The sequence below is a fragment of the Molossus molossus genome, unplaced genomic scaffold, assembly GCF_014108415.1.
Source record: "Molossus molossus isolate mMolMol1 unplaced genomic scaffold, mMolMol1.p scaffold_m16_p_8, whole genome shotgun sequence".
NCBI lineage: Eukaryota > Metazoa > Chordata > Mammalia > Chiroptera > Molossidae > Molossus > Molossus molossus.
In genome coordinates, this window is record NW_023425402.1 from 101,810,140 (window position 1) to 101,833,033 (window position 22,894).

General features: G+C 35.0%; 1 pseudogene; it reads left to right on the forward strand.

Moving 5' to 3' along the window:
- Positions 1–22,894, forward strand: part of LOC118620792 — a 71,660-nt pseudogene that overhangs the window by 25,653 nt on the left and 23,113 nt on the right.

The window sequence follows — 22,894 nt, forward strand, 5'->3', positions numbered from 1 at the left end:
GAAGTTAAGACATATGCCCAAAGTCTTACAAAATGATGGAGCTGAGAGTAGAGCCCCAGTATTATGGCCCCTAGAATTGGTTTCTTTCCAACAACAATTCAGAGAGTAGTGTCTGATTGTTTGCTTGTTATGTTGGATGGGCTGATTGATCCCATTCTCCTCACGGTTCTTGCATTCCTCCGACTTTTTCTTAGTGATTTTTTTTCATGCAATATCTATTACACCAACTTGACCATGGTCAGTTTTCACAAATGATGAAATGAGTAGCCCTGTTCTCTACCATTGCTAATATGACAGCCCTTCCAGTCTGTCATGATCTTTCAGGACTTCTATGGACATTTTTCGCTCATTAGCTCCTGTTCTTTGCCCTACACCACTTGTTAGTAATGAAACACATGACTCCTATCTTTCAATACCTTATAGCACCATTTAGATCTCGCTATTACAGGAGTTCATAGTTCAGTGTGTTGTATATGACTTTTAGAACCCCTTTCTTTTATTCGACATCATTTATCTCAAGTAAGAATAATGTTTTATAATACAATTGATATTAATTATTTGATTGATTTCTTTCTTTATGTCTAAACTTCAAACTCTATGAAGGCAGTTCTATATCAATTTATGTAACTGCTGTATTGTAGGGACAGACAGGAAATTCTGTGAGAGGGTCTCAATGACCAGGGGAGGATGGATTCTAAGACACATAATATGGATTAAATTAATGTCAAAACAATTTTTTGGTTGTTTGTTTGTTTTTGTGCTAACTACTCAAATTCAGCGGTCTTGGGTTGGTATGCAAGAAGAAGCATGAACAGTCTGTTATTTTGGAAGCCTTTCTTTTCTTTATACCTATAGTAAAAAACAATCATAATCACAACACAGTTGTTTCAGCATGATCTGTGTCAGGAATTATGATAGTTATTTTGCATATTTTGTTTCATCTAATTCAACAATGACCCAATGAGTTTGATGATTTCACCCACATCTTACTAATGACATGATTTGCTTGAGTCCACACCACTAACAAATGTAAGGATTAGGATTCATATCATAGTAAAGTCTAGGTGGTTCAACATCTCACTACATATTTTGAAACAACTTCTTAAAGTAATAATATTAATTATTGCTTAAAATATTATTACTTTAAGATGTAAATATATTTGTGACAATCAGTAAATTCAGTAATAGAAGTGATAAATATTCTGCTAGTATATATAAACTCAATATTTTTCATCCCAGAGTTTTACTTTATTTCTCTTGACTCCTATATCTATAAGTTTCATAATGGATTATAAGGCTTAATATAGAAAAACAAGGTTTGATACATAAGTTCACTTCCAAGTTTCTTCATATCTTGACCTTATTGATCACTCTCTGTAAAAGCTTTTCCTCAAAGGAGCCTGAGGATTTATAAATTTATTTTTCAGTATTTCCTCTTAAAGAGTCTATTGGACAACTATAGAAAAGAGTGAACTTTTATTTTGTCAATGGCTTTATTGTAACTCAAAAGAAATAACTTTAGAGAAAACACATTACATTTGTGTGGATTACAGATACTTAATGTCTTTAGCCTGAGTTGTTCTGCAAAGGGATGGAAAAATAAAATGAAGACTAGAAATGTTATGAGAATATATATTCTTCCATTAAAATGTTGGACTCTGTATTTGTGTATGTATATATATGTCATTGAAATTGCTCAATCATTTTTTTTCAGTCATTCATTCAACAAGTCTTTGTTGTCCACTGTGTGGTAGACACTGTCCACAGTGATGAGTGAATAAAACACAGAGTTCCTGCCCTCATGAAGACTTTGTTCAATTAGGAGAGTTAAACAACAAAAACATGTGTATATGAATACACATATGTTGTGATTCAAACAATAAAAAAAATAAAGTGTCTTGTCATAAGCATTCTAGAGAGAACCCACTTGACTTAGAGTGGAAAGGAAACGCAGTTACAGTGGAAGCAAGATTGAAATGTGGAGATGACGGGTTAGAAACCGGTCAGAAGAGAGTCTGCAGGAAACGGCATCTGGGGCGGACCGAAAAGCAAGTGCAAATGCCTACGAGTGAAGTGTCACATTCTGGGAAGAGCGAGTGTGACTGGTGCCTGGTGAAAAAGGAACAGTGACAGATTGAGGTTTAGAAGTTGACATGATTCAATAATGTAATGCCTAGTAGAGAATGATAAGAATTAGATTTTATTCAACTGCACTGTGAAGATACTGAAGTGTTTTAGGCAAATAATGACATGAGCTGACATAGCTGATCAAGTTACACTTACAGGGAATATAAAATGGAAGAGAAAGGGCAGGAAAGCAAATGGGTATAGAACTTTCCAGAGGAATGTTGATGGGTGGTGGCAATGGAGGAGATGAATGGTTAAATTTGAATCAGGAGGAAAATAACTTTATTGAAACAATAGACCAGACTTATAATTATAAAATTTTAGGCATGATAGCATCTGATTACCTGGCATTTAGATAGATGCTTCTAGTGCCTTTTAGAAAACATGAAATAGACTATCACCTATGTTCTCAAGGTACAAGATGAGATTTAATGACCACTTTATTGTTCTAGTGCTAACTACCTTGTTAATGATTTAGTTTCTCTCCCCCACCCCTCCTCCCTCTCTGTCTCTCTCTGTTCATACTTTCAGCTCTGTGCTGTGAGTCAGTTGACACCTGGGTCTAAGTAGAAGCAATAATTTTAACCACACATGCTCTAGCAATTTAGTTTTAATTTCTAAAATATTTTTTGTCATTTTCTTTAGTTCTTTCCTGAGTTCCATGAGCTCCCTTTGTTCAGTTATACAGGTAGATGGACCATGTTATCTATTTATTTTCTTATTTTTTTCTTTGTAATGTTTTTTCATGGATGCAATAACTGTGAGAATATTCTTTTAAATTCAGTTGAGATGTTGCATTACGATCTTCTGTTTGTGATGACATTTATATGGTGAGTTTTTGTTTTGTTTTGTTTTGTTTTTTTTGACTCCTAACCAAGAAGTTTGGCTTTACGTATTATTTTACTTGAAGCGAATTTCATTGAGTTACATAGTTTTACTTTTGTGTTATCAACATTTGAATGAATTGAACTTTCGAGACTAGCTTTCAACAGAAGGATCTATGTATTATAGGAAATAATTAAAGTATTTACCTGGTTTCTCAGCCCAAAGGATGCCCTTTTTGCTGATACAATGATGAAATTTTTCTTTAATACAGGTTGCTATCAGTGGCTAGATATCTTCTGACTCTACAATTCTGGGTTGTTTCTGAAGGGCTTCTACCAATAGACATGTTTTTCCTTCTCTTTGATTACCACCTCTTACAGATATTGTCTCCTAGTCCAAAATAACCTGTCCTCTTTCAGCACCGGTGCTGACTTTCCTCAGTCACCTCTGTGCTCTGCGTACATTCTCTGCTTGGTGTCCCCCAACATCTCAAGGCTTTCCCTCCACGCCAGCTCTGTAGCTATCGTAGGTGTTGGGGTTATACTCTTTTCTGGAAGGGATTTTTGCTGATGTTATGCTCTCAATAGGATATTTCAACAATCCCAGTTATTTTAGGATGATCTTGCTCACCTGATTTCTTACTGTGGCTTCTCAGGCCAACTCCACTGATCTTCTTGTTTTCCTCTACTTTGCACATAATTTAAAGTTTGCGTTTCAAGTGTACAATTTTATGATGCATCATCTGTATCTTGCAAGGTATGTCCACCACACAAAGTCAAATCTTGTCTTATGTCATACACTCAAATGGACTCAATATGGATTAAAGACTCTTGAAAGAAAACGTACGGAATAAACTTGACTTTGGTCTTGGCAATAATTTTTTTAAATATGACATCAAAAGTTCTTTCGTTTTGATTTCGAAATTCCTCTTTAAAAATTAACATGTGTTTTTCTTTCTATATCTAGGTGGAGAAATTTTTAAAAATATTCTATTAATAATTACTAGATTATTGTGTTATAATCATAATGGGCTATTTGTGTTAAAAAGTAGATTGTGGAATTTCTCTACTGTCTAGCTTTATTGAATTTATATAAATTGTATGTTTATTAATTATCTATGTTTTTCTGTTCAGATCTCTCTTTTCTGGTTTCTAGTTTTTGCTTTGATACTAAAATATGAAGAATCAAAGGAAAAATTCACAATGACCTTTCAGAGTATGGCAGACAAAAAGTGGCAAATATTACAAAAAAGTAGCTTTAGTTTCCAATCCAAATTAAAGGGTCCTAGAGCACTAGAAATTGCTACTGTCTATATGGCTATAAATCATGGCTCTTTAAAGAAAGATGACAACAATGTCAGCTTTACATACTTAAAAATATGTCCTGGTCTACAAACTATTATTAGTATTACATGGCAAATCACTGTAAGGCACAGCAAGGTCCAGAACTGTAGAACCTCAAGCATGAGTTGTCTATATATGTTATGCTTCTATAGTAGTTGACAGAAGTACTTTATGGGTCGGTATTTCAAACAGCTTTTATGCTTACACAGGTTTAAGGGAGTTATATAAAAGCATATACGACTGACATTCTGAGTGAGCAGACATCAAAGACACTGGTTCCCGAAGCTACCTCTTGTCATGGAGCATAGTGAACATGCACAAAAAGGGTTTTACTTGCTCATGCATGAAACTAACTACTTTATTAAGTATAACTTACAGGCAGATTCCAAAGTTAATAATACATCCAAGGATACTCACATTTTTCCTTCCTATTCCATTTCTTTCTCCTTGAAATACATAAAGATAGTTTCAAATTAGTTTCTTGTTTCACTTTACTTGTGATAACTTTCTTTACATTTAGGAGACCTGTGTCTATGTGAGGCTTAGCAGGATTCTCAGCACCATATTTATGCAACCAGATGTCTGGTTGCTTCTGTGGCTCTCTTTCCAAACCCCAAGAAACGTTATTTGTTCATCTTCGGTACTTACTGAAGAAAATAAAGGGATTGCTGTTGTATAACATTCTCACTTAGTGTCTCTGCCAACAATTTCATCCCAGCTGAAATCATACTCCACTGGGACAGATTCATAACTGTGAATTTCATTCATTCATAACTGGATTTCATTATGTCATCCATCTCTTGTCAGATACACACAAACAGGAATACCTTTTTTGACTGTCACCATAAGCTAAAATGATCACTCATTTCTTTGATGGCCAAAGATTTCAGGATCTATTCCAACATAACTATTTCTAGTGGTGTTTCCTTCCCCTTATTTATAACCCCTCTGCTCTATGATAGTGACTTTGAGCTTCTGACCTTCCCTAAAGTACAGAGGTCTTATCGTGAAGCTATGCTATTTTATTTGTTTGGTGCACCTCTACTTAATTCTTTCTTGGCTCGGAAAACTCTTTCTTTTTTTTCTCATTTTATTTTATTTTTTTCATTTTTATTCTTTTTATTTAATTAATTTATTTTTCTTACAGATATTTCTCCTTGTTCCCCCATTGACACCTCCTCCCACCCCCTAGCACCCCTGCCCCAGCATTGTTGTCTATGTCCATTGGTTATGCTTATATGTGTAAGTTCTTTGGTTTATCTCTTCCCTCCCTCCTGCCCTCTCCTCTGAACCCTACTTCTATGTCTCTGGGTCTATTTTGTTCATCACCTTATTTTGTTCAGTATCTTCTACAAATAAGTGAGATCATGTCATTCATTCCTATAGCTCCAGGGTAAAACCTTTTTGTTTCTCCAGTATGGGTCTGTGTGCAGCACATTCTCCTACAACACCCTGTTTGAAACATCATAATTGATGTACCTTTTTTTATATGTACATATTAATTGTTACTTTGTTTCTCCTACTTGTTAATAAAAAGGGTTGAAGTAATCTCTTGGGTGGTATAGTTACCTCTGATAGATTGAATAAAAGGTTATTTATATTAGAAACTTAGTGTTTAAAAAATATCCCAAAGCATTCTCTTGCTGTCAGATTGCTTTATTTCTGATACACAAGTTTAACCTTTAGAGTTATATTTCTAAAGATATGTTTTCTTTGTTTTGGAAAAAATATATTGAGCTATACCTGTGATTTTTATAAAAGTTTAAACAAAATTTTGAAAAAGTAAAGCTAAAAGGTTAAGACAAACATACCCTTGAATTTTTATTATGCTTTGACAGATGCCTGTAGGATAACAAGTCTAATTATCTAAGATATATTTGGTAGAGTGTATCTGATGCTTCAAGAGAGAGCCATGGTTGGACATAGAAATTTTGGAGTTATCTGCATAGAATTAATAACTGAGTAAATAAGTGACTGAATATGACAAGGCAGAAAGTATAGGTAAAGTCTATGACCAAAGACAAAATTTCCATTGTTAAGTCTCCATTTACAGACATTATGTAGTTACATTATCTTATACATTTTAACATATTTAATTAATCAAGTAGCTATTAGGTTTCTTCAAATGAAGTTTGGTGATAAAATAGACAAATTATATAAAATTATGTAGATAATATAGTCATACAAAAGTGCTACAAAGACTTCAAGCTTTAAGACAATTCTAATTTAGACAATGACATGGACTGAATATATGTACTTTGGATCTAAGTTTTTGCTCTGTGATTAAATTAAAATCCTAAAATGCCCGTATTTTACTTATTTAAAAGGATCATAACTGAGGTATAATTTTAGATGAGTTTTAAAGAAATAATTTTATTTAATATATGCATTTAAAATAATAACATGATACTCAAGGCAAAAATATTATTAGCTTTAGAAAGCTTCAAAGAAGAATTAACTTGTAAAAGTACATATATGATATGTGTGTTTAAGTTAAAGGCAAATGGGTAGACTTTGATTATGATGACCTTGAAAAGCCACCCAAATGATCTAAGCTTAGTTTCTTGATGTGTGAAGTACATGTTAGTGGTTGCTGTAAAATAAACCACCCAAAATTCAGTGGCTTATACGGTAAGCATACATTATTATTTATGTGTTTATTGGTCAGCTGGATACTTCTTTCTTGGTTCATCTCACTTATATGTCTGCAGTTTGTTAATCAAGCAGTTGATAGGTGGATGGTCTTGGGTGTCCTACACTGGGACAGCTGAGACCACTAGGTCTCTCCATGTAGTCTTTCATTCTCTAGTAGGTTGGCCTAAATTTGTTTTTATGATAGTAGTGGCAGAGTTCCAGGAGAATGAACACAAGTACCCAAGTCATTTGAAGACCTAGGTTTGAAGCTGGTACATTGCCACTTTCATGGCACTTAATTAGTTGAAGGGAGTCAAAGTCAAGAGATGGTGCAATAGATTCTACTAATTGATGGGAGGAACATGCAAAAAGCATGGATATAAACAGGAATTTAAAAAATGGCCATTTTCACAGTCAACCTACCACATAAAGATACCATTTAAGGAAAAGAAGTGAAAGAGAGATTAAAACACGTTGGTTCATGCTTCTCAAACTTTAACGTGAGAATCTTGAATATTTATTAAATGCAAATCCCTGGGCCATATGCCATGATAATATGATTCTAACTCTATAATGTGGTCTAGAAGTCCTTACTTTATAAAATTATCTCACTCGCCTGTGATGCTAATGGAGATGGTCTAATGACTATACTTTGAGAAGTAAGAAATAAAACAATGGAAAGGAGAACATTGATGCTTGAATAAAGAAGGTTGAGTTATTATAGGAGCAAATGATGACACAGGTGATAATCTGCAAAGATTATTCTTTTCATTTGTTACTGCATTAGCTTTTAGTTTTCAAGGGGCTTCTACATACATCATCTAAGAACACAGAAGCTGATGAATTAGGTAGGAATGGAACATATTTTGCAGTATCTATCAAATGAAATTTCTGGAAGTTAAACATCAGTCTTCTAACATATAATGCATATAAATTTTTTCTTCTTTATTGATTTTAGAGTGAAATGAAGGAAGAGGGAAAGATAGAAACATGGATGAGAGAGAACATCGATTGGCCACCTCCTGCATGTTCCCCACTGGGGATCGGGCCCACAACCTGGGCATGTGCCCTGACCAGGAATTGAACCAGTGACCTCTTGGTACATGGGTCAATGTTCAACCAGGGAGCCACACTGCTAGGCCATAATACAGTTTTCTAATCACAATTTTACTTTTGTGATTCAAGTGAGCAAATAAAGATGGTGAAACAGAAAAAGAACCTATTGCATTAATTCAAAGTTTGAACTCAATGCTTGAGTATGTGGAATGGGAAAGATTGTGCTTATTGAAAATTAATTTAGAGAAATTAGTTAATTTAGAGGTAAAGGATTTTCTAATTAAAAAATAAATTAGTTGCCAGTAGTGACTCAAATTCTATCCTGAAGCAAAACAAGTAGATAATTTTATACCAAGCCATAATATTTAAGAAATATGACTATTATTATTATAGGAAAGTTCTCTAATCAAGCTTTTGCTCAGTTTGTATGGCACACAAACTGTGTTTTACTTGTCATTTAGCATAAACAAGATAACTGAATTGAGTTTTTCATCACGTGGAGCTCAAATTGAGAACTGCATTATGAGACATTCAGGCAAATTTCACATGGTTTATGAAAGAGGTCACGAACACTACTCAAGAAATCTCTTAAGAAAGTAATCAAAGCAAAACTACATTGTAAAAAGTGCCAACTATGATTTGAAGTTGAAATATTGGTGAATTACTGGAGAAGTCACAACTTATAAAAAATAGTTAGTGGTCAAAGTTTGCTTGGTAAAAGTCTAAAGGTCCACAGAGTTGAGCTAAACATTGTCAGTAAAAAAAAAGAAAGAAAGAAAAATTGCCAGTGCTACAGGGAAGCACTATATTTTTCAAAATTAGTGAACTACTAACCTCAATAAACCAGGAGAAAAAAACGAGCAAATGTTAAAAAGATATTACATAGAAGCCAAAGTGTACTTGAACTAAGTGAAAAACATAACACAATGAAATCGATCTTCTTGTTGACAGTGACAAAAAATGAACATTGAAAACATGATTCACACTCCTGCTAATGGGCTAAGAAAGGAAAGAACTACTGAAAATTGAGCTGAATAATAAGGAGGATTTCGAGGAGTGAAATCTTCTTGGCTAGAAAAAATGGCAGGAAAAGATTGCTTTTCACTTAAGAGATTGTTTAAAGACTTATTGACTATTTTCAATGAAAATTACATGCTTATTGAAGTATATTTTTGCTCAAGTAACTGTAAGTCTTGAAAAGTTCTCTGAATCCCATGTATGTCAGTGTTATGATCTATAAAAAAGGACATAGGAACTTCCATTTCTAAAATTCACAGATAACATTTTAATCAAAATTTTGTAATCTACCTTCTCCTGAGAAAAGCCAATAGATAATCCAAAGATAAATTTATTGGTGGAATATGACATATTTCTCTGAGACTGATTTAATGGTCATTTGTTAAGCTTCCTTGTTAAATTTTTCTGTTTATCGTTTTAACAGGCACACCTAATCCTATCTTCGGACGTATTGGTTTGCTAAGATTGCCACAACAAAATACCACTGACTGGGTGGCTTGGACAACAAAAAATTTATTTTCCCACAGTTCTGCAGGCTAGAAGGGCAAGATCGAGGTATCTGCAGATTTGGGTTTTCCAGGGGTCTCTCTCCTTTGCCTTGCAGATGGCTGCTCCTTTGTTGAGTCTTCATGGTCTTTCCTTTGTGAGTGTGCATCTCTGGTGTCTCTGTGTGTCCACTTTACTTCGTATAAATATGCCAGTCGGATTTGATTAGGGCCCACACACTGACATTGTTTTAACTTAATCGCCTCTTCAAGACCCTATGTCTAGCTACTGTCACATCTGAAATGCTGCTGTTAGGGCTTCAACATATGCATTTTGAGGGGATACAATTCAGCCCTGTCTTAATAAATGTGGTCTGCTATAACAGAAATATCACAGAGTAGGTAGCTTAAACAATGAACATTTATTTTTATGGAGGCTGGAAAGTCCATGATCAAGGCCAGCAGAGTTGGTGTCTGGAGAGTTTGCTCTCTGTCTCATAGACAGCTGTCTTCTCTTGGTTAAATGCGATTGCTGGGGCATATGGTGAGTGCATACTTAACTTAGTAAGAAACCATCCCGCTGTTTCCCAAAGTCCTTGCATCAGTTCCCGTTTTCATCCTTTGTGTAAGGAAAGCCCAGTTACTCTGCGTCCTTTTCAACATGTGGTATGGTTGGTATTTTTAATTGTACATATTCTGGTGTGTTATATGGTAACATATTATTGTACTTTTGTTTTGTTTTGTTTTAATTTATCTTTATTGTAAGTATCACAGCCAACCAGTGTGACTCAGTGGTTACCCATCAACCCAGGAACCAAGAGGTCACCAGTTCAATTCCTGGTCAGGGCATGTGCCTGGGTTGTGGGCTCAAAACCCAGTAGGGGGTGTGCAGGAGGCAGCCAATCAATGTTTCTCTCTCACAGAGATGTTTCTATCTTTTTCCCTTCCTCTGTCTCTAAAAAAAATCAATTAAAAACATATTTTTAAAAAAGAATTACAGATGTGCCCCAGTTTATCCCCATTGACCCCCCTCCACTCCACTCCTCCCCACCCTCCCAGCTTCCACTGAACTATTGTCTGTGCTTTTAAGATGCATTTCCCCAATGACTAATGATTTTGAACATTTTTCATGTCCTTATTTGCCAAACATATATTTTCTTTGGTTAAGTGCCTATTTAAATATTTTCCCCATCTTTAGCTGGGTATGTTCTGATTGTTTTGTTTTATTTTCTGGCTTTTAAGTTTGGACAATTCTTTTTGTATACTAGGTACAGGGCTTTTAAAAACATATATGGTTTGCAAATATTTCTACCATTCAGTCTCTTAACAGTGTCTTTCAAAGTGTAGAGGTTTTACATTTTTATGAAGTCTGACATTAAATTTTGAATTTTATAGCTCATGATTTTGATGTCATATCTAAGAAATACTTGTTTAAACAAGGACAAGAAAGATCACATCTAAATCTATTTCACAGCCATCTATGCTTTTCTAATTTAGACTTGCTATGGTGAATACATCGAGTGATTTTCAGACATTAAGCTTGCCTTATCCCTCAGAATAACAGGATATAAAGGATATTCCTCTGCTGACAAAAAGTTACTTGAGTAAAATGGAATTAAATTTGCAAAATTTATCTCAATGTTTAGAGAAAGCAACCCAATTAAATCACACTACAGATGAACTGACTTTTTGAAAGGGTCTGAGCCAAGAAACTTAATCTCAGCTAATGTATGTGCCAGCTAATGTATGGTAGCATCATGAAGTGTTTTCTCACAGATCTTGATTTTATTATTCTTTTCTACTGTCTGTCACTGTTAGAAAATAGAATCCATTACCTCAGTAACTTGGAAATAACTATCTTTTCATTTTATTTATGTCTTCCAGATAATGTTATAGTGTATCTGCAATAAAAATATTTTATTATATTTCTTTAGTTATTTCATTTCTCCTTTTGAAATACCTAATTAATTAATAGGTTATTATAATTCATTTATGCATCTAAAAATAGAGGTAGTTAACTGAAAGTTTTGGCATCTTGTACAAATAAGTTTTATGTAATGAATCTAGTTATTATAAAATTACTTTTAAATTACTAGACTACACATTTTTTAATTACAAATGAATTGTTTGATAATGAAGGGTAAATTCGGGGAAAAAGTGAGTTTCAGAGAAAATGACGTACATTATCGTAGTAAATTTCCATCTTGGGGGCAATGCGTTTTCATATGCCTTATTAAGTAACTGAGTTAGAAAAAATCATTACTGAGCTGCAACCCTAACATCTGGTGAGTGCCCCTGGCCTGAAACCAGAGTCTGATGGGCTGAAGCAGATGGCTTGAAGACTTCTCAGAATCAGAGCCCTTCCTCACGAGAAGAGGTTAGCAGGAAATGACAAGAGTGGATAGACCCACCCTGCCTGCTGGATGGGAGCTTGGAGATGGCCAATTCTCTCTCCTCTGCAGCCCCTGCAGAGACCTGGTAAAGTCCTCCTGGTTTGGGGAACAGGCTGAGGAACAATTATGCAACTGGCGACATTTGTTAATGGCACTCAGCACTGCCTAGAAATCGTAGACCTTTCTCCATTTCTCAAACTTCTCTCCAGCCTGCTATACGCAATATTATCCGATGATCTTGCCTCATACGTTGTTGAACCAAATAGGTACAATTAAACAGCAACTACTGTGTTCTCACCTCCCAAGTCTCCACGTCCTTCGTTGTTTGTTTTTGTTTGTTTGGTTTTGGTTTTCCTGTTTACATAGACAGGCATTCCCTCTTTTCCTGAAGAGACCAATCTCCCCTTTACCGTGTCTGTCACGTTAGGAAGGACTTCATATGTTAGGTCATGAACACTTGCTCTCATGTCAACTTCTCTTTGAAAAGGCATTCCCATAAGTATTCAATATTCAAAAACGCTTGATTCATATTTTCCACTTGCTAACTCCCATCACTTCTCAGAACCACGGAAAACCTTCTTAATTAATTCATTTAGATATCCCATATTAGTTTTCTAACTCCCCATTCAGTGCTATTTTTGCAGCAAAATATTTCAAACATGAAAATGTAGAGAAATTCTTAATCTGTTAAATTCTTAATCTCCTACCAAAGAGAGGGGTTTTTTTGTTTGACTAATAATTTCATCTCGTTCAAGTCAGTAGGCCAGATCTCAGGTTTCCTGGGAATCAAATGCAGAATTCTAATAGACAAGACAAAAACTAATATGCACATAGAATAGCAGTGATTTGGCAATTAATATTAGACCATATCTCAAGACATTTATGGGAATGAGTTTTGAGGTAGATCACTTAAGGAAATGTGAACATATTTTAGATAACAGTAAATGCGCCGATTGGGAGTGAACCAACCAGAGAGGCTGTATTTGATGTATCTGTTCTTTTTTTTTTTTTTATCCTCACCCGAGGACATTTTTCCATTTTTTGTACAGATAGAGTGGGAGGGAGAGAGAGGAAGAGACAGAGAGAGAGAAACATCGATGTGAAAGGGACACATCGAGTGGCTGCCACCCACATGACCAACCAGGGCCAGGGACAAACTGCAACCGAAGTACGTGCCCTTAGCGGGAACCGAACCCAGGTCTCTCCGGACCGCAGGCCGATGCTCTAACCGCTGAGCCAAACCGGCCAGGGCTGATGTATCTGTTCAAATGGGCTTGGAGTCTAACAACTGTCTGGGTTGTTAAGAAAAACTGCATTTATCTTTGGATTATGTGAAAGGAGATTTTCATTCAGAAATCAACTGACATAAAATAGAGGCAGGAATTCAGACTTCAGAACCCCAAAAAACTTTAAAAAAATATGCTGCTATTTTGTAAAAGAATCACATTCTTTTTCTAATAGAAATACACATAGGAGACAAAGCTATTTAAAAATATTCTCTGGTCCTATAGAGGATAGGAACCTTCTTATTAGTCTACTAAATTTCCTGGAAATGGCGAGATTGTTTTCCGTCTGGCTGATAGGAATTGGAACTAATCTGGATGCTGGTGCCTTTTTTTTTTTTTATGTTCCTTTTCTTTATTGATTTGAGAGAGAGAGGAACGGAGAGGGAGAGGGAGATAGAAACATCGATGAGAATGAACATCGATTGGCCGCCTCCTGCATGCCCCCCACTGGGGATTTAGCCCACAACCTGGGCATGTGCCCTGACCAGGAATCAACCTGGCGACATCTCGGTGCATGGGTTGACCCTCAACCACTGAACACACCAGATGGGAATGGATGCTATTGCTTCAAATGCTTTGGCGGTTTCTTTTCCCAGCCTTAGGAAGCTTGTCACAAATATGTGTTGAACAGTATTCTTTGAACACTTAGTAGAGACTGTCGTTGGTCAGCGTAGCTCTTTCTTCTCTTGTCCTCTGCCTGACGGAACCTCGCTGTATTGCTCCTCTGACTGGGTTCTTCCTCCCTGCACTGTGGCCTTGGAACTCTCTTAAAGCAATGAGCTAGTAGACTATAAGGGCATTCATCTCATTTGTTTCCCATTTCTAAAAGATCAAATTTCTGCCTTGCTTGATATTCAATGTCTTAAAACCTGTATAATATATTCTGTCACTCTTTTGGTTGTTTCAGATAAATTGGCACCTGTTACTCCATCTCAGAAGCAGAAGTTTTCATGGTGTATTTAAAAAGATGTCAATTTCTAAATAGATGAAATTTTTTTAGATGTCTTTGTGTTATTGGCTTCTAGTCTAATTACATATTAATCTCTGAGTATTTTCTATGATTTCATTTATTTAAAATTGTTATGGGTGGTTTTATGGCCCAGGAAATGAAATATGATCTATCTCGGTGAGTAATGGAGATTCAAAGCAATTGCTATAGTTATTATTCATAAAACAGTTGTGAATTTTCCAGTCATGTCTATAATTCACAAGAATTAGGATATTTCAGCTTGTGTGCATTTTAATGATGTTCTTTTTTTATCATAAACATCCCAGTATAGGCAGCAAAGGTAGATTCTGTATTACATAAATATAAAGGTAAAAATTAAGCCAGGAATTCAGAACCTTCTTTTTTCTTCCATGGATCACTCAATTTTATTATCTAAAAAATAATAAAAATTTGTTTTAGCGAAAGTATTTATGAAAGTCAATAACGCGACAGCATTTTATGAACACTAAAAATCTCCATTTAAATATTTAAAATGTCCTTTGCAGTTTGAATTAATGCAATGTCCCTTGCACCAAAAGCTCTTCAACTTCAGGAATATTAAGTAGACTCTTAATTTCTGTATTCTCATTTGTAAAATACAGTTAATTGCAAAATGTCTGTCTCATTAGATTAGTATGACGATGACAGAGTGATAAAAGTTTGTCTTACAAACACAGATCAGCTCCAAAAAAAGAGCTACATAAAAAACTGATTTGATACTGACAAAATTCTATGGCACTAATATCATCATCCTATTTTACAGATGAGAAAGGGAAGACATAAAAATAGAGTAACTTGTGTAAGGTCGCACTGCTAACCATGTAACCTAACCTGAATGTGAATGCAGCTGTCTACCTTGAGGTTCTGTGCTTTACATTCCTACACTTTTCCATAAGCTCTGAGTTTGGGTTCTACAATGTGTTTTCTCAAAATTGAAAACAGTATTTTGTGGGTGCTTAAGTTACATTTTTAATAGAGATAATGAGGAAAAGTACCTTAGGCTTTGAGTAAGACCTCATAGCAAGTTAGATTAGAATAATTAATGATGGTTCACTAATAATGATAAATCATGTATATTTTCTTATTAGCTTGATTCATAAATAAAACTCTTCTCATATGAAATATACTGGTGCAGCTGGCAGCAGCATAATTTGAAATCAGACTAAATATACTTTATTTAAATCAGAGCAATTAAAATAACACACAAACAAAAACATTATAAGCTCAACATCTGTAACATCACAAAGTGATAATGTATCCTAAAGAAACCTGAGAAATAAAGCACCAATAACAAAAGAGAAAAAAAATAGTCAGGTGGTAGATTTCAATTCAACTGTATCTATAATAATTTTAATACAGATGGTTCAGACACACCAGTTAAAATACGTATGTTATCAGATCAAATATAAAAGCAAGATCCAACTGCATGCTGCCTATAAGAACTCACTTGAAAATAAGGATTTGGATACATTTAAAGAAAAGGAATGGAGAAAGATATACCATACACATATTAAACCAATAGAAAGATGGAGCAGATACATTAATTTTGGACAAAATAGACAAGTAGACTTCATAACATTCCTATTTGAGATCAGAAAGTTTCTGACCTATCTCAAAATCACTCTGCCTAAAGAAATTTTTTAACCTAACAAAGGATATTTATAAACTTCTTATAGCTAACATCATGAAAAGAAAATGAATGCTTTCCTACTAAGATGTGAAACAAGATAAAAGGTGTTACCTATCATCTCTCCTATTCAAAATTTCATTGGAAATCTTAGCCAATGAAATAAGACAAGAAACATAAATAAAAAAAATACAGATTGAAAAGACAGAAATGAAACTATCTTTATTCATAGACCACATATTTGTGTGGACAGTAAATCTAAAAAGTATACAAAAAATTTAAAAAATTCTGGAATTAACAAGAGAATTTAACAGGGTCCCAGGATACAAAGTCAATATTGAATGGTCAATTATTTGTATTCCTACATATTAGCAATGAACAATTAAAATATAAATTTTAAAATCCAAACATTTACAGTAACAGAAAAAAATAAAATAGTTAACTATGAATTTACCAAATTATGTGCAGAATCAATATGCATGTAACTACGATATACTGATAAAAGAAATTAAAGAAGATATAAACAAATGGATATAACAGGTTATGGATTGAAAGACTATATATTATTAATATCAATTTCTTCCAATTTGGTCTATAAAATGAAAACAATATCAATCAAAATCCAAGAAATCTTTTTGTAGATATTGTCATGGTGATTCTAAAACACTTTTTTTTTTTTTTAAAGTAAATGAATAGTTAAAATAATTCTGAACTCATATTAACTAATTCCAGCATTCAAGTAGAACTCACATTTTCTGATTTAAGCACATATTATAAAGCTACACTAATTGAGACAGTGTAGTAATTTGAGAAATTGAAGTAAGTATATATATATCAGTATATCAGAATAGAGAGATCAGAAATAGACTCACAAATATAGTTAACTGATTTTTTTTTTTTTTTTTTTTTTTTTTTTTTAGGGAGAGAGGAAAGGAGAGGGAGAGAGGGAGAGAAACATTGACGTAAAAGAGAAACATTGACTGGCTGCCTCCCTGACATACCCCAACCAGGGATCAAACCCACAACCCGGGCATGTACCCTGACTGGAAATCAAACTGGTGACCTTTTGGTGCATGGGGCGAAGCTCAACCAACTGAGCCACACCAGCCAGGGCAGTCAACTGATTTTTGACAAAGATATAAGTTCAGTGGAGACAGCATAGTTTTCCAGGTAGTGCTCTAACAGGCATCCACATGAAAACAACCAAACCTTGACACATAAGTCACATCATATACAAAATTTAACTCCAAATGTATTATGGATTTTAAAATAAAATTTAAAACTACCACATACCTGAAAGAAAATATAGAAGAAAATAATGTAACCTTGACTTTGGCATTTAGTTTTTAGATATAACACCGATGTATGATTCATTTTATTTTATTTTATTTTTTAAATTAATTAATTAATTACTTTTTATTACAGATGTTTTTTCCTTTTCCCCCTATTGGTACCCCCCTCATCCTCCCTCCCCGCCTTGTCCCCAGCTTTGTTGTCCATGTCCACTGATCATGCATACATGCATATAAGTTCTGTGGTTTATCTCTCCCCTCACCCCCTCTTCTGGGGATTGTCAGTCTGTACCCTACTTCCACGTCTCTGGGACTACCCCGTTCCTCAGATTGTTATGTTCATTATATTCCACAAATAAGTAGTATCACCTCACACCTGTCAGAATGGCCACCATCAACAAATCATCAAACAACAAGTGTTGGCGAGGGTGTGGAGAAAAGGAGACTCTAGTGCATTGTTGGTGGGAATGCAGACTGGTGCAGCCACTATGGAAAACAATATGGTGTTACCTCAAAAAATTAAAAATTGAACTTCCATTTGACTTAGTGATCCCACTTGTAGGAATATACCCTAAGAAGCCTGAAACACCAATCAGAAAGAATATATGTACCCCCATGTTCATAGCAGCACTATTTACAATAGCTAAGATCTGGAAATAGCACAAATGTCCATCAATAGTCAAATGGATAAATAAGTGGTGGTACATATACACAATGGAGTACTATGCAGCTGTAAGAAAGAAAGATCTCTTATCTTTTGAGATGACATGGAGGGAGCTGGAGAGTATTATCCTAAGTGAAACAAGCCAAACAGAGAAAGACAAATATCACATGATCTCACTTATTTGTGGAATATAATGCATGATTAATTTTAAATGAGAAGCAAGTAGCATATTGTAAGAAATTGGAGAAAGAATAACTATAAGATAGCTTCTTAAATTCACAGGAAGTCATGCTCTCAATGTCAAAACCTGGCAATTTACAGTGTGAGATGGAAGAAACAAGGAAGGAAAAATCTGATGAAAATTACAACAAAATTCTACTTCAATGGCCAGCAGAAAACAAAGGAGTTTGTTCTACATACTCTTCAAAAAAGCACAGCTAAATTCACTATGACTTTCTTTCTCTCTCTCTCTCTCTTTCTTTCTTTCTCTCTCTCTCTCTCTCTCTTTCTTTCTTTCTTTCTTTCTTTCTTTCTTTCTTTCTTTCTTTCTTTCTTTCTTTCTTCTTTTTAAATTTTCCCTTCCCTCATTAATGTTAGAGAGAAAGGAAGGGAGAGGGAGAGAGAGATAGAAACATGATGAGAGAGAACATCAATTGGATGCCTCTTGCATGAGCCCACACTGGGGATCAGTCCCACAACCTGGGCATGTGCCCCAACCGGGAATTGAAGCAGCATGGATCAACAACTGAGCCACACCAGCTGGGCAAATGCGGTATGACTTTAAGTAAAATATGGTTATGATAGTGAAGCAAGCTAGCAAAACCTTTAGCCAGGCAAAAATTGCTGCTGGTAAAGTTATCTTCAATTATAGGACAATTCACGTTATAAGTGAGTTTCTCATCCTCTGGTTTATAAAGATCACAAAGTGATACTGACAATAGAAATTATAACACTTTTAGAAAGGTACTTTGAGTTGATTTCCTGTTCAATCTTTTCAAAATAATGCTTCCTATAGGAGTTTAACTTAATAGAAAAGCAGAAGCTATCAGATGAATTTGCCCATATTGCTTAGAGAATTCATTGCCCTCATCACAGCAAATTGAATGCTTCCTCAAAGACACACCTGCTGGTGTCTTTTTAAACACTATTTTTATCTCCATCTAATTCCTGATTACATTATGCCTACACCTAAAAATTTTGAGTGTAAACTGGACGTGTTATTTGCATAAATATCAGCAAGAGCAAACAACGTTAATTCCTGTGACTGTGAACTGTAAAGAGAAAATGTGGAATATTTTTCTAAATTTATTCCTAATATTTCCACTGACAGACTTTTAATAGTTTTTTTTTTATGTTGTTACTGTAGAATGTTTAATTTTATGTTGATTTTGAAATGAATTGAATTTATTCTGAAGCTTTGGTTAGAAATTGGCTTTGATTCAAAAAGTGAGAGTATTTCTGCTTTGATGGGGTTTACCATCCAGTACATGCAAATGAAAATTCTTTGCATAGTGTATTACACTCAAGCATAGTGCTGAAGTGCTGTTTAGTATTCCTAAGCTCAGGAAGGTTGTGATGTGTCTAATCAAGAAAATATAAGTATCAGATAAACTTCATTCAGGCGTGACTTATAGTGCTGCTGGCCATCAAGTCAGTGTTAATAAATCAGCAGTAGATATTAAAAAAGGTATATTTAAGCAGAAACACACACAAAACATGGCTATGTATTGATTAGGTGACAAAAATGATGTCACTAGAGATTCACAAAAGACCTAACTCTATATTTTCCTTAGGGGTAATGGTTCATTGTTCACTAATTTGGTGTTCGTGGCAACTTTATGGATCATAACTGCCATAGATAACAAGAATTGACTTTACATATAAAGTTACAGTGCTGATGAATGCTATGCAGGGGAAACTTTTGGTATATATATATTGAAAGGCCAGATAATGTTGGGGTAGTTGGTCAGATATGACATTCTTGGGATACAAAGTGGTATTAAAAATAAACTTTAAAAATGAGAGTGGACCTACAGAATAGATCTTTTGGGGAGAAAGCACGGTTTATTCCAGGACCTGAAAGAAACCAGCATGGTCGGAGCTCAGTACTGACCCACAATTGTTAAGTTCTAGACTTTGCAAAACCTTAGGGATCCTAAATCGAAATACTAGTACATCCTTGAAAGGGACAGATAGGAGCAATGACACAGTCAATTTTTATTTTTGAAAATAAAATTATCAAGCAAAGACTACCTCAGAAAAACTAGATTAAAATATAGTGGTGGCGGGAGAGGAGAGATTAAACCTATATTTAATGCCATGTAAGGTAATTAGTAATTTAAAAGTATTTTCCTGAATTATCTGGAAAGTTCTAGGTGCTGCATTTTGTCCAGACTTGTACAGAAGTACAAAATAAGGCTAGCAGCTAATTTAATAGTTTGACTATATAGTGACAAAATGTCAGGCTGTTCTAACCACATGAAAGAGAAGGGGAAAATAAACTAGATGGCTTTTCATGTTATAATTCCATTTGGTGAAGAACCCACTTTATATTAAAGGAGTAAGAGCCATGTTTCTGTTTGAATGGGGAGTAATCCACAGCACAATGAGCAGTCATGGTCTCATCGCATGAAACGTTGTTTTCTTCCGAGGATAGACTGTAACAAAATGCAAGCAGTTTTTTGATTTAAAAAGTTGTAAACTTTTATTTTGATTTCCTAATCTTTGGAGCTGGCAGCAGCTGTTTGTTAAAATCCTCTGTTTTAAAATGTATCCATATTATTACTTAGTTTATATTTTTTTCAGAAGGGCAAATGTCTCCCTCAACACTCCTTTTCCTGAAATCATTGTTTATATATTATGTCTTTGAAATAAATATTTGCATGATTCAGAATAGGTGGATTTTGACTCAGAGACAAAACATCTGTGAGTGAATTCTGAGAATTTCTAAATGTTTGAGCCACAAAAGGAACAAGGAGAGCAAGCGTGGGTGGCCACTAATTAAGAACAGCACTTGGAAAATCCAACATGAACTTTACATTTCTACTTTCAGAAATATCTGAGATTTAAATTTTGTTTCAGTCTTGCCTGTGATAAGCAAAAGAGGCTATGTTTTTGTTGTTGCTGCTCTGATTTGCTGGGTGGTGATTTCCCAGAGAGCAGAAGGTGATCATTTTAGGAGAAGAGGCAGTTATTTGCATACTACTCTTTGCCAAGTACTCTGCCTTCCTTTGAGATAAAGAGCATTTCAAATATTGTGCAATAAACTGTTATCAGCTATTATGTGTGAGTCATTCCTGCTGAAAGAAGATAAAACAAGGATACTGTACATTTTTCTGAAAAAAAAATTCACGGGTTTCACATGATTAGGGAATTCAAATATCAACCCCAAAGTGGCAGGGAGCCATTTAGTCTTTGTCAAGTGCAAAAGTAAATGATTCATAAGGCAAAAGGAAAAAGTAATTTTAGAAAAAAAAGAATGATCACAGGAGAAAGGAGAGGAGAATATTATTTTCTTCAAGGTTATGTAGGACACTGTTGGATTTTCTCCCTCAGAATCTTGACTATCAGCATTTTTCAAAAGCCTAAAATTCAGTTGGAGAGAAACATTCAAGTAAAGTTAAGAAGCATTATAGTGGACTGTCCTGAGTCCAAAGCATTTCAGAGTTAACATAGAGCTGATTGTTTTTCTTCACTGTATGTTTTTCAAATGACTGCCTTGGATCCTTCCTGTCACCCCAATGTTCTTAAACAGGTGAGTGCAGGTTCCCTCAGCTCATTCTACTGCTATTGTTCCTCAAGCTTGGTTTTTGCATGTGGTCGGAGTATTTAACTACCTCCTTGGTCCACTTGAAAGAACTGGAAATACACATGGAATCCTAACATCTCCCAAGTAGGTCTGGAGTGTTTGTCTGCCATAAGCTTCACTTCCATTGATTTTCAAGAGAGAGGGAGGGAGGGAAAGAGAGAGAAACATTGATGTGAGAGAGAAACATTGATTGGTTGCCTCTCCTACACACCCTGACCGGGGATTGAAGCTGCAACCCCTTGGTGTATGGGATGATGCTCCAACCAACTGAGCCAACCCAGACAGAGCTGTTAAGTTTCACTTTTAGAGACTGTATTTAAGTTAAAAAATTTTTCTACATGTCCCATAGCAATAGTTCCAAGGAGAAGACTATATTAACCATGAACATTTAATCATAACTAAATAGGATCTACTAATTTATCAACTATTCTTTAAGGAGACATTAAGGTCAAAAGAAACAATTATTCAGAAATAATTTTCTCACCAAATATCACCTCTTCACCTCTAACTTATTGTTTGCAATGACAGCAATTCTGCCTTGTCTTTTCTTCTCTGTTCCTTCTAGACTATAATTGCAGGTTTTTCTAATTAATGTATTATTGTGTGTTTTTATAAAACTAGCTCTCTGATATAGTAAGTAAGACACTGAAGAAAAACCCTCACAGAGTCGTTCATGAAAAATGTCATGTCCTCTCTTGAGCAGTAGATAAATTAAGTGGACATACTTTCCTCAAGTTGATACCACTAGACATTACCCTCCCAAAACACCTTCATATTTTATAGGAACCATTTTTATTCTTATAATGAGCTTTTCTGCTAAGACTATGTTCTCTTTGGGTTCTGTATAACAAATTAGGGGCTCTTTAGCTTCATCTTTGGAATAAAAGCTGCTTTGATAGGAGTCTCCAGATTACTGAATTTGTACCTTTTCACTGTGATGTTTAATCCTCACCTGAGGATTTTTTTTTTTTTTTTTTTTTTGCATTTATCTTCAGATAGAGCAGGAGGGGGAAAGAGAGGGAGAGAGAGAGAAACATCCATGTAAGAGAGACACATGGAGTGGTTGCCACCCACACGACCCCAACCGGGGCTGGGGACAAACTGCAACCCAGGTAGGTGCCCTTAGCGGAAACCGAACCCGGGACTCTCCGGTCCACGGGCCGACGCTCTAACCGCTGAGCAAAGCTGGCCAGGGCTCACTGTGATATTTAAACTTGTACTAAAAACAATGAAGTGCATAGGGTCAAAGATTAAATAGTAGAGAAAGATAGATGTTAGGAATGTTTACAACTGTAACACACAGCCCAACCACAAATGGCTTAAACCATAGAATGTTGATTGCCCCTTCG